Raw genomic sequence first — 11,927 nt, forward strand, 5'->3', positions numbered from 1 at the left:
CACCAAACCCTAACTCACATCAAGTTTTCAGGCCCCCTTATGTTCACCAGTAGAAAACGGTTTCATTAGAATCTGATATCACGCCTCAATCCGCGTCTAGTAGGAGGCTTTCCTTTTCGGGACCATATCGCTCTGCTGGTTATAAGAGATGATCTTAAATCCTTCACTTGCACAGGTCGTTCTGAAATCGTGTCTATCCTCTATTTTTTTATGGTTTGCTAGCGCATAATGGGATCTTCCAATGACATACATGTCTCCAATTTTTCGGGGAGAAACTTTGGAATCGACGAAAACCAGCCTTATTCTTATCATGGGGAGGTGTTGAATAGAATTAAATCTCTGTTTCGTGAAGATGGCGAAATCATTCGGGACATACCTTTGGAGAAATAACGGGAAGGCGGCGAAGCATCCTAATACGTTGGGAGGATTTGGTGCAAAAGAACCTCTTCACGGCCCACTATTAGGGTGGGACAGTTTGCTCCTCAGTTGAAACGGCGGAAGACCGAGCTTGTGAAACTTTTAGGCGAAAATAAACATAGCTCCCCTGTCTAGGACGGTGTCATTACCCTTGATTCTGATAAATCGGGAAATTCTCCTCGAAAGGTCGCTGAGAAGACTTCCGAGAGTGATGGTAAGGTTGTGGTTGATGAAACTGAAGCAACTTTTGGATAAGACGGCGAAACTGTTGCCGGTGGCTTTGGAGAAGTCGTGGTGGCATATGCTGGGTTGGTTTCCGAGGCGGATGTCGGTTAAAGGACGGATGATGTTGCTGCTGAGACGACTTCCTGGTGGGATGTTGAGGCTTCTTTTGCTGATGTGGCTTCCGGATGGAACCTTTGCTTCCCGAAAGATTGTTGGGGAAAGTGTTTGAAAATAAAAAGATCTAACTGAGGCATTGGCAATTCACACATTATCTTTCTATGACTAGCTTCTTCTTCTTCATTGTTTCTATTCGTTGCTTAGTTACCCTGATGTTTTGCAGACTTTTTTTATTTTTATTTTACCTTCCTTGTATTCGCGGTGAAGTTAGGGTTTCTTCAATTAGCATCCCTCCTGTGGTTTCTGTCTTTGAATAAAACTTTATTTTATGAAAGACCCAAGCCTTCCCTTGGAATGGGTTGGTGTTTCTGGTTGTGATTGGATGGTTAATGGCTTCTTAATGATTTGGGATTTGTTTGGTTTATTTTTCTGAGATTTGGAAAACTCATTCGGAAAGAAATATATTCCTTTTGAGTAAAAACGAAACCCTAAAGAAGAATACAAACGGTGCATTCATCTTGGGAAATACAAATATCAAGCGGGAGGAGAAATGGCTGAAGAAAATACTAAAGGGATAGTGCTGGAAGAGGGTAGTACAACGTTTTAGGGATTGAAAAGCTTGAGCCATTATGAGTGAACTATCACACCTACCATCTTGTTTGTGTTGATGAGCTTGCAGTAACCTCCCAAAAGGACGTCTGCCACCAGATATGGCTCGTCTTCTTTTTCTTTGGGTGAATCGGTCCGAACAGCTATCTTACCATCATCTTCCCAACTTGAAACAAGTTCGCTTTGACCACCATATCTCCTATTTGAAACGAGTTCGGGTGTTGTGTAACCGTTTGAATCTTGGTCTCGTCAGTTTCTATGACAGCTTCCAAATTCTTTGCAAAGCGTTTGAATGGCCCAGCGCCCCACTCAAATCTCTTGACCGCGTCCGCCCCACTAATCGCGCTGAGTCCCCATGACAGAATATAGGAAGAAATGACTGGTTGTAGAGAAGATCGTTCGACCAAACTTACTTGCGTTTGGAATCTATGAGTTGGTGCTAACATGTCATATCTAGGTGTCCGGGTTCCATCAGTAACTCGTCGACGCGGCAGCAGGTAGGACGGTTTGTTGGAAACTCTTTCGGGCGTTGACATCGGTAGAGGGGATGTTCTCAATTTCTCCTCGTTATCGAGTACCACAAGTTCCCCAATATCATGTGTAACCCAGTTCTTTGACAATGTGGAATTTTCTATGTGTTATAGCGTCTCCCATCTTGATCTCGAGGTTAATGTAGTCGTGCGCGTTCAAGGCTTCCCCTCATGGGTTCTTAATCACGGATGGGGAATGGGTAACCTCTTGTTTCGTAAATCCTGCAGCTTTCAGAGTCTTTAAAGTAACAATGTTGAAGTCATAGGCCGTGTCGATTAGTGTGTTGTCGAATTTAATACCTCTTAAATAGGACGTGGTCAGTAGTCCCCAGTCGTCCTTTTTGATTTCGCTTGATGAGAGAGCTTGGGCTCTTGGCGTGGCTTCCGCGGAGGGAAAAAGCCGTTTTCCCGACACGACACGATTGAAAGCCGTGAAGATATCTTGGCGCTGCACCTTGGAAAGGTAGAGAATTTCACATACGTGTTGCATCATGGATCGAACAGTCTCGTGCACGGAGTCCCCAAAGACTCCACAATTCTTCACCGGAAGTGTGTATCGATGTACTCCCTCGTTTCCTAGTTGAAGTCCCCCCGCTTATATCTTTTCTTTGAAGATGTGCTTCAGTATGTTCCAATCACTGGTGGGTGGTGTACAGATCCGTGGTAGTGGCAGTATTAGGGGATAGCCATCTCGGCCTCAGTCGGTGGCCGTCTTGGAGATGATAGTCTGATAAAGTAATCTTGAATCTATGCTTCTAATAGATCGATCACCTCCTCAATGAGAAACAAGAAATCCAGGGTATTTCCTTCAGCTTCGTGATGATCCATGAGAGCTTTAGTGGCGGCCTTCCGTGGAGGAGTTACTCTTCGTGCTATTGCTTCACGTTTAGGATGTTGATCTGCAGCTGGGCCCTTCCTTTTTCCTCCTTCCCGCGAGTTTCACGTACATCTTCGGTTCTGGTTGGTCTAGCTCTTTCTAATAGTGCTGGTGCTGTTGTTGCTGATCGCCTGACAGCTTCATGGAGCATAGAGAATTTCTGGAAATGAAGATTCTCTAGCAAGGTGCGGTAATACCATTGATGAATGAATTCACTAGTTGTTGCACGGTCACGTTTCGGTCATGACAGTCTAGTGCTTGAACCCTGAATCTATTAACAAAATCATTTGGATATTCGTTGTACCGTTGGTACATCCTTCCTAGGTCCGAGAAGGTAACTTGTTCATACACAAAGAAGTACTTCTTGTAAAATGCGATAACAATGCCACCCCAGTTGGGGATGCTGTTTGGCGCGATATTGTTCTACCATGTGTACGCTCTTCCGGTAAGCGATTTTGAAAACTCCCTCAGACGAAGAACGTGATTGTATTCATGTTCGCCTAGGGACTCCAAGAAGCGAGAGACATGCTCACGTGCATTGAAGGTGCCATCGTACAAGGTGAATTTAGGAGAGGAGTATCCTCTTGGAAGATGAATTATTTGTATTTCATGTGGGTAAGGAGGTTGATGTTGATGCATGTTTATTTCATCATTCTTGATTCGATTCCGAGGTAGTTTTTCCATATCCCCTCGTGTGATAAAATTGGTCGAATGACTTCTTTCTAATGGGGTTATGGCATGAATCTCCTCGTCCGCGGAGACGCGTTCCGCCGAGGTGCTAGCGTCGGGGGTGCTGGAGGCGTTTCTAATCGGCTTTGGAGGGTGTGACTCACGTGGAAACCGTTCTGTCAGGGATTTGAGAAAAACGAATACTTCTTTCTGTGTCGAAACCATATCCGTCTGGGCTGTAGCGAGAACATCCTGCCATTCAATCAAATCAGCGATAGATACAGGGTCGGCTTCCTCTGGTTCCTCCGGTTTCTCGTCCTGTTGGTGGGGTAGTTGGAGTCTTAGTGGCGGTTGGAGGCGTCATGCTTGACGAAGCGTTATGAGCGGTAGCGGCATCTCTGGCCCTGGTGACTGGTGGCATAACGCCTGAAGGAGCGTTTTCAGTACTGCCAGGATTAGCAAGTTGCGCAGGGACATTAGAGGCGGCAACAGCTCTGGCCCTGATGATCGGAGGTGTTAAACCTGAAGGAGTGATTTCGGTGTTACTGGGGTCAGTAGGTGGCGTAGTGATGCTGTTGGAAGTAGCGTTAACACCAGGCACAAATTCTGCGTTGATGTTCTTGGCAGCTGATCCAGATCTGAGTTCCACCATGTTGGAGTTGGAAGTGAAAGGTGATATCGGAAATTTGGAAATCGATATTGCAACCGAGAGAATGATCTCCCACTGTGGTTTCCGGTTGTTTGTGGGTGAAAACAGTTTCTGATGATTTAGCTAATTTTGGGTGTGTGGGTGAGAAACGAGTCTAAACCCTAAACAATGTACTGCAAGGGAGTACTTTAGATTCGAGAGATCAATATGTACAAATACGGCCTAAACCAAGAAATGGCCATTCCAAACTTGCTTCGGTCACAAAGAGGAGGAAAAGGGTTGGTTTTGGGGAGGGAAGCGAAGAGAATGTTGAGACCAGAATTATTGATTCTGGAAGAGTAGTTGTTTTGGGACTTGTATCAGAAAGTAGGAAGATAACAAATGGGAAAGCTAGAAACTATTTTCTGAAGTGTTGTATGCTCCTCACCAGAACTTGTCGTTCGGTGGAAATAGGTAATGTCTATTTATACAAGTCGAAGTGAAACGTACTCTGGTCTCATTAAGAAATGGAAAACGGGTGAGTAAATGGGAGGAGGTGGTAACCGGTAATGCCTGTAATTGATGTTTCATAAAGAAAGCATTTCACCATTACTCTCTGTATTTACTAACCGCCTCATCCTTATGAAACTTTCTTATAACGGGCTTAGTGTACGCCGCACACTGTAAACCGCTAAACCAATACCCAATGAGCATCCCCCAGTTTGTGACATGCATTTATGTCTCGAGTGTTTTCGTGGAAAAAGTGTATCACGTTGTTGTTGTCAGGAAAGTTGAGCTTGGGAGACTTGCCGGCTCGGCGGTGACCTTCGACGGTCAAGATTTTGCATCCGAAGAGGAAATCTAGCCTTTGATTATTTCAACCCTTCGTATGGCAGAAAGTGTAGCCTTTAATACGGCCTAGTTTAGGCGCGGCCAAAAGTTGGGGTTTTGTTATTGTTTAGGCGCGACCAAACTAGAACCAAAGGTTTCCATGCGTTAGCTGGTAACTTTGGACGGTTAAGATCTGCACCTTTGATGAAAATTTTGTCGTTGATTGTTCCAGGCCTTCGTTTTTGTAGCCGCATGGGGAAGGCCGGCATGGTATCGCGTGGTAAGGTGGTTGGCATGCCATTGGAACATGTGGCATGGCATGCCTTGGCGCGGTTTGGCGTGGTCAAAAATAGGGTTTTGAGCCAAAGGTTACCATGCGTTTTTTGGCGACCTTGGACGGCTAGGATTTGCATATAGGATGAAAGGGTGGTTGTTGATCGTCACACGCCTTCGTTTTGGTAGGCGCATGGGGAATGCAGGCATGGTATAGCGCAACAAGGTGGTTGGCATGCCATTGGCACATGAGGCATGGCATGCCTTAGCGCGGTTTGGCGTGCCATGCGTTGTTCGTCGATCTTGGATGGCTAATGTTTGCATCTTGGATGGAAGGGTGGCCGTTGATCGTCGCACGGCTTCGTTTTGGTAGCCGTATGGGGAAGGTCGGCCATGGTATGGCGCGGCAAGGTGGTTGGCATGCCATTGGCACATGTGGCATGGCATGCTTTGGCGCGGTTTGGAAAAGACAAACTAGGGTTTTGGGCCAAAGGTTACCATGCATTGTTTAACGACCTTGGACGGCTAGGATTTGCATCTGGGATAGAAGTGTGGCCATTGATCATCGCACGCCTTCGTTTTTGGTAGCCACATAGGGAAGGTCGGTCATGGTATGACACGACAAGGTGGTTGGAATGCCATTGGAACATGTGGCATGGCATGCCTTGGCGCGGTTTGGCGTGGCCAAAACTAGGGTTTTGGGCCAAAGGTTTCCATGCGTTGTTTGGCGACCTTGGACGGCAAGGATTTGCATCTGGGATGGAAGGGTGGTCGTTGATCGTCGCACACCTTCGTTTGTGGTAGCCGCATAGGGAAGGCCGGTCATGGTATGGAGCGAAAAGTTGGTTGGCATGCCATTGGCATATGTGGCATGGCATGCCTTGGCGCGGTTTGGCCTGGCCAAAACTAGGGTTTTGGGCCAAAGGTTACCATGCGTTGTTTGGCGACCTTGGACGACTAGGATTGGTGGGGCCAAGGCAACATCGTTTAACTTGGCATGATGGGGCCTAGGGTTTGGCATGCAATTGACGCATGGTACGGCTAGCATGGTTGGGGCCAAGGCAAGGCGTTGTTGGATTGTCATGGTGAGGCCAAGGGTTTGGCATGTCATTGGCGCATGGTGCGGCTAGCATGGTTGTCATGCCTTGGCGCGGTAGACGTGGCTGGCGTGGTATGCCATTGGCACATGGGGTGGCAGGCATGGTTGGCATGCCTTGGCGCGAAGATATGGTTGGCATGGTTTTCCATTGGCACAGTGGTGCGGCTGGTGTAACATGGCACAACAGTGAAGCACAATAGTGGCGCATCACTGAGCTTGTAACCTAGCAGATGGAACTGCACAATCCGACGATGTAGCATCAAGATGGCTGAGACAAGCAATGTTACTTAGCACATGCAACAATTATGAGATATTGTTGCATATCCTTATTCAGAGTTGGCCCATCTCAAAGAAGGAATAAAGGATGAGATGCAAAGTCATGGACCTAAGCTTTGGCCAAGGCTTGGACTATGCATGCACATCAAAGACGAGGCGAAACGCGCCATTGATGATTATTACTCGCCCAATGAGATGCAAGTGATGCATATGAAGCATGAAGCTGAACTAAGCAAGTCAAGACTCAAGCGGCATGGTATTTGGATGGTGGCATCCAAATTAACCAAGTATGCAGATAGAATGGATGTTGCACATCCATTTCCAAATACTTGGAAGATATGCAAGTGGCATGTTGCGTTACCATTGACAAACACTTTGCAGAGGCCAAAGTGAGTGAAGCGTAATCATTGTTGAAGACTTGGCAGAAGTGCAAGCTGAGTTGCACGAGCATACCAAACATTGGCATGGCCGAAGTTGCTAGTTGTGATGTTGCGAGACTTGGGTTCAAGTGCCAGATACGAGTGTGTGTGCATCACACGCATGCCAAACTGGAGGAGAAATTTAGAGACGGTTTCTAAGGAGTTGTGCAACTGAGTTTGGTGTATCCTAACCGTCCAAGACAAGTGTGGCGCGTTTTTGAGTGCCAACACTAAAGGTAGAAGTTAAAAAGTGAGATGTGGCGGTTAGGGAACTTCCCAAGGACAGATGGATGTTCCTGGGCGTGCAACAGAGTTGCATACGGATTGGCCCTGGTTCTTGGAATTATAAATAGCCAGATAACCCTTGTAGGAAAGTTGTTCAATAGTTCAAGTGTTGAGGAACCATTTTGCAGTAGAGAGTGAGTTTGCTGTAGGCTTAGAGAATAAGCTTGTAAGTCCATTGGTTGGATGATTTTGTACATTCGCCTTAAGCTAATAAAATTGAGTTTGTTGGCTTATACATTTGGCTTTGGTTTACTGTTGATTTGATATTTCTCCCCTAATATCTGTGAAGCATAAAAATGGAAAGAACCCCTTTGTAGTATGGGATACATTGTTTGGTAGAGAAAATCTAAGTAAGTATTCCGTTGCACACTCAAGGTGAGTTGGTTGTTTGCATTGGTGTAAACTTATAAGGATGAAACACGAGTGGGTGATAAGAGATCACTGAACCACTTTATTTCCGGTTTATACCTTCGCGAAAAATTGCTTGGAGCATTTGAAGGTGTGACAATTCTGGTATCATAGCAATGGTTGCTCTGTTTTGGCTTTGTTTTGGAAGATTTTATATTTTTTGCTCGAGTTTTAGTTGATTAAATTGTTAGATCGTAATGGCCGGTAAGAAGAGTTCGATGGATGCCTTAACTGATAGGGTAGCGGATTTGGAAGACAGGATTGATGAAGAGGTGCGCCATCCTAATGATGCTAATTATGATGCTACGATGATGGCTCGCGTCCAAGTGTTGGACAATCATGTTGCTGACATGATTGTTACAAGCCAGAACTCAACTAAGAAGCATGCTGATTTGGAAGGCCAAATCAATGCTGTTAAGACCGTTCACATTAGCCTTGAAAGAACTAACTGATGAGTTGAGTGTCTTGAGGCGAATGGTGGGTGTAATTGGTTTAGATCAAGCTACTGCGGGTGGTAATGGCGGTGACTTTACAAAGATTAAAGTCCCAGAACCTAAGGCGTTTTCTGGCGCAAGAGATGCGAAGACATTGGAGAATTTCATGTGGGACATGGACCAATACTTCAAGGCCGCCAGAACCCCGTAAGAATAAAAGGTTACTCTCGTTAGCATGTACCTGGAAGGTGATGCAAAATTGTGGTGGAAAACTAGAACCGATGATGACCTTACTGCTGGTTGTCCAGGCATCGTGACATGGGATGTCATGAAAGAATAATTGAAGAGTCAATTCATACCAAGCAATGATGCTTGGCTATCCAGAGAAAGCTTGCGTAAGCTGAGGCATACCGGTACACCACGGGAATACGTGAAAGAGTTTTCGTCTCTGATGCTAGACATTCGTAAAATGTCTGAGGAATACAAGTTGTTCAATTTTACATATGATTTGCAGTCGTGGGCTCATGCTGAAGTGAGAAGGAAGGGTGCCAAAGACCTACCTTCAGCCATTGCAATAGTGGACAGCCTTGCTGATTTTAGGTCGGTTAATACCTCAACTGATGTTAATCGAAAGGGTCAAGGACAAGAAAAACCAGAAGTGTAAGGACAATGATAAGAAGAGTTCTGAAGCCAAGGAGAAAAGCTATCAAAGGGATGATATTTTAGCTGCGAAGAACAAGGCTGGTGGTTGTTTCTTATGCAAGGGTCCTCACCTTGCGCATGATTGTCCAAAGAAAGAAAAAAATTCCGCAATCGTCACTGAGTCTAGTGGTGACAAAGAAGAAGCTGATCAAGTGGAACATGTTAATCATATTCAACTGTGCAACATAGTAGCACAAACGGCAGAAGCACAACATGGGCTGAGTTGCGCTGTCCTGGTTTATGTGAAAGTTGGCATACATAATCATCGTCTCTGGGGCATGGCAGATACATGTGCGTCGCATACTGTTATGAGCTTGTCAATGGCAGAGTACTTGGGTTTGTAAGTATATCAATATGGTCACTGCATGAAGACAGTGAATGATATAGCTAAGCCAATCAAGGGGATGGCTGTGGAAAATGTTGAAATGGGAGAATGGCGTGGCCAAATCAGTATAATGTTGATGCATCTCAATGAATTTGAGATGATCCTTGGTAACAACTTTTTCATAGAAGCAGAGGCAACAGTGATGCCTCACCTTGGAGGGATTTTCATTAAAAGTCCAAATGCACCTTTTTTCGTGAAAGGTGTAAGGAAAATTAGTCCAGTTGATATGAAGTCTGACAAAGGAAAGGAAAGTGAGTTGGCTCTTGTACACTCGTTCGAAGAAAGCTTGGCTGAGATTCATATGGAATTTGGATATCTTATGGATGTTAGTATCCCTTATTTACCGTGATTGGTGCAGATATGAAGTAGGGACATTGCATTACATTGTTGTTTGCAAGTGTCTAAACCTGCAAGGTTGCTGAAGTGTGGAGACTTTAGCATTATTTATGTGTTGTTTCTGTTTGAAGTTTAAGTTGGGTGTTGCTGATCTTATGGTCTTTGAAGATAACACGCTTTAGTTGGTGTATTTGCTTTGGTAATGTATTTTCTTTCAGTAAGGACGAGTGTTGGCCAATGGTGTAAATGGGAAGGGTCCATATGTTTCTTGTGTAAGGATAGTGTAATGAATGAAGAATATGTTTAAGCAAAAACCTTGTCTCTTTTTTCTTAATGTAAATCTAGTTCATTCGGGAAGCACTACAAGTATACTTAGCCAAAGCATACAACAAGAAACGCTGAAAGCAAAACCAAGCAAGAAGTAAAAGTTGGTGGCATAAGCGAGTTTGCTGTTGGGAGAGTTACATAGAAGTGCGACTGTATTTGGCAATGATAGAATGAAGTAACACGACAAGAATGAAGATGTAAGTCCATCAAGCATATGAGTTAAGAGTAACTCATAGTTAGGAAGAGCATGATGCTGTTTTTCCGCTACATTAAAGCGTAGTAGTTTGAGAGAACAAGTGAGGCATTGTTAGTCTCAAAGGAGCGTGAAGAGGAACCTGGTATCTAGAGAGACGGTGTGATGTCACGGGTATCCTAAGTCATGGCTAAGTGATTGAGGAATACTTAACTTATAGTAAGACATGTTGAATTGCAAAGGTGCAATATCAGTCGGAATTTAAGTCAAATAAGCTAAGTTATGCATATCATAGTCGGAATTTGCAACTGAGTTTGGTGTATCCTAACCGTCCAAGACAAGTGTGGCGCGTTTTTGAGTGCCAACACTAAAGGTAGCAGTTAAAAAGTGATCTGTGGCGGTTCGAGAACTTCCCATGGATAGATGGATGTTCATGGGGCGTGCAACAGAGTTGCATACGGATTGGTCCTGGTTCTTGGAGTTATAAATAGCCAGAGAACCCTTGTAGCAAAGTTGTTCAATAGTTCAAGTGTTAAGGAACCATTTTGCAGTAGAGAGTGAGTTTGTTGTAGGCTTAGAGAATAAGCTTGTAAGTCCATTGGTTGGACGATTTTGTATCTTACCCTTAAGCTAATAAAAGTGAGTTTGTTGGCTTATACGTTTTGCTTTGGTTTATAGTTGATTTGATATTGATACCCTAATCTATGTGAAGCATAAACATGGCAAGAACCCCTTTGTAGTATGGGCTACATTGTTTGGTAGAGAAAATATAAGTAAGTATTTCGTTGCACACTCAAGGTAAGTTGGATGTTTGCAACTTATAAGGCTGAAATACGAGTGGGTGATAAGAGATCACTGAACCATTGTATTGTCGGGTTATACCTTCGCGAAAAATTGCTTGGTGCATTTGAAGGTGTGATAGATGGCATGGTTGGCATGCCTTGGCCCGGAGATGTGGCTGACATGGTTTGTCATTGGCACAATGGTGCGGCTGGCATGGTTGGCATGCCTTGGCACGGAGATGTTGTTGGCATGGTTGGCATGCCTTAGCGCAGAGATGTGGATGGCATGGTTTTTCATTGGCACAGTGGTGCGGCTGGCATGGTTGGCATGCCTTGACGCGGAGATGTGCCTGGCATGGTTTTCCATTGACACAATGGTGCGACTGACATGGTTTGCCATTGGCACAATGGTGCGGCTGGCATGCCTTAGCGCGGAGATGTGGGCATGGTTTGCCATTGGCACAGTGGTGCGGCTGGCATGGTTGGCATGCCTTGGCGCGGTAGCATGGGAATTGGGGCTTGACATAGATGATGTCGATCAATGTTAAGGGTTCTTCCGTGGGACATGACACATAAAAAAAAGGTACCCTGGTAATTCTTACGTAGGCATGCTGATCGATAAAATAAATATGCTAATGATCATAGTGACGTCATGTCAGATGCGCGGTTTTACGATTTTAACCCTAAGCTCAAAACCACCATCACCACCTAGATACAACACAAATCAGTATCAAAGACCGCCAATCTTTGGGGATCGACTAAAAATTATTATTTCAGGGCAACGTAAAAATAATATTATCAGAATGTATTATTTTAATCAATTACAGAAAAATACCAAAATTTTTCGTAGCAGTTCTTATGGGTCAAAATAAATTTTATCGTAGTTTATAGTATTTATTTAAATCATTCCGACCAAAAATTATTTCGTCTCATGCCGTGCTGTTAAGGCACGGGTTATTTTTAGTAACCATACAAATCAGTTGAAACTAGAATAGCCTCAAATTGATCACGCCATAATAGAAAAATTTGTTGAATCTAATTTGGACGAAAAAAATTTGGCTATGTTAGAGAAAGGTAAAGAAAAATTCAGTGAGTTACCATCTTG

This window comes from Papaver somniferum, chromosome 5, assembly GCF_003573695.1.
Source record: "Papaver somniferum cultivar HN1 chromosome 5, ASM357369v1, whole genome shotgun sequence".
NCBI lineage: Eukaryota > Viridiplantae > Streptophyta > Magnoliopsida > Ranunculales > Papaveraceae > Papaver > Papaver somniferum.